A 1,572-nucleotide genomic window follows, 5' to 3' on the forward strand; every position below is an offset into this window, starting at 1 on the left:
ACACACACACACACACACACACACACACACACACACACACACACACACACACATGTAGTTATCTGTCTATTTATTAGTGTATGTTTATTTGAATCTTCGTCTATCTGGTCTGTCTGTCCATGTATCTAACAATATATTTGTGTGTGTTATGTGAATGTCTGAGTGTTTGTGTGCGTACATGCACACACATAAACGTTTAATATATATTTATTTATTCATTTTTTCATTAGTACGTGTTAAATTCATTCTGTCAGTTTTCACCACTAGATGGTGTTGTACAGTCGTGTGGGTAACCTATAAAGTATTTATGGGCATGCTTATCATGTTAATGCCTCAGGATCTTTTCAGGTCACGAAGTAGTAATACAGTATTGTCAGGCAAATTTACGGTGACGGAGAAAGGAGGAGTGAGCAAAACGTATTGCTTCTGTCGGATCCCACTTCCACTTGTCATCAAGGATTCAAGAGTGGGATGACGGAAGTGAGGTTTTTGCAGTGAAGGAAAGCTAAAGGCCGGAAAGTGTTAAGCGGAATTGCGGAAAAGGAAGTGGTTTGGTGAGAAAAGGAACAGAGAGAAAGTACTGTTGAGGAAGTGACAAACAGAAAAAGAATAAGAAGAATTAAAAGAAAAAGTAATTAAGTCAAAGAATGAGAGACAGAGAGAGGAAGTTTCTGAGAGAGAAGAGGGGGGAAGATGCGTAAGTGAAAGGGTTATGGTATGACAAACGAGAGCGATAATCGTAAAATTGCGTAGATTGGTTAAAGCGCTGTTGGAAGTGATGATGACGGTGATGGTGATAAGGAAGGCAACGATGTTGGTCAATCTAAGTGACACCTATGCTGGAAATGATGACGTTCATGATGATGGCAATGTTACTGCTTGCTGCTCCTACACATGATAATTATGACAAGACTGAGGATGATGATGATGATAATCACCATCACCATCATCATCACCATCATCATCATCACCATCATCATCATCAGCATCATCATCATCATGATCATCATCATCGTCATCAGCAGCAGCAGCAGCAACCATAGCAGCAGCAGCAGCCATAGCAGCAGCAGCAGCAGCAGCAGCAGCCATAGCAGCCATAGCAGCAGCAACATCATTTTGAGAATTCGTTATCATGAACTGGGTTATGTATATTTCTAGTTCCGAGGATATAATGATTTGATCTGCAAAAACTAATCTGGATTATGAAGAGAAAAATAGCTGAATTACGTTCTCTGTGCGAAATTCGCGAAAAGATTGAAATGGGAATGTTATTATTAAGATGGTATAGTAATTACAGAGGCAGAGACGGTAGAGAGTCAGATTTAATAAGTTCATGTATTGAGTTCTTGACTTTTATAACTTTAGTTCAGCATTAGCCAATTTGAGTTTTGCCTGTCATCCTTCGAAAGTGCATAAATACTCAAATTCTAGAGTCGTTATAACCGACAAATTTACTCTTTTGCCAAAGTTACATAATCTTATATTTGTTTTATTATTATTATTATTATTATTATTATTATTATTATTATTATTATTATTATTATTATTATTATTATTATTATTATTATTATT

Source organism: Octopus bimaculoides, chromosome 16, assembly GCF_001194135.2.
Source record: "Octopus bimaculoides isolate UCB-OBI-ISO-001 chromosome 16, ASM119413v2, whole genome shotgun sequence".
Classification (NCBI taxonomy): domain Eukaryota; kingdom Metazoa; phylum Mollusca; class Cephalopoda; order Octopoda; family Octopodidae; genus Octopus; species Octopus bimaculoides.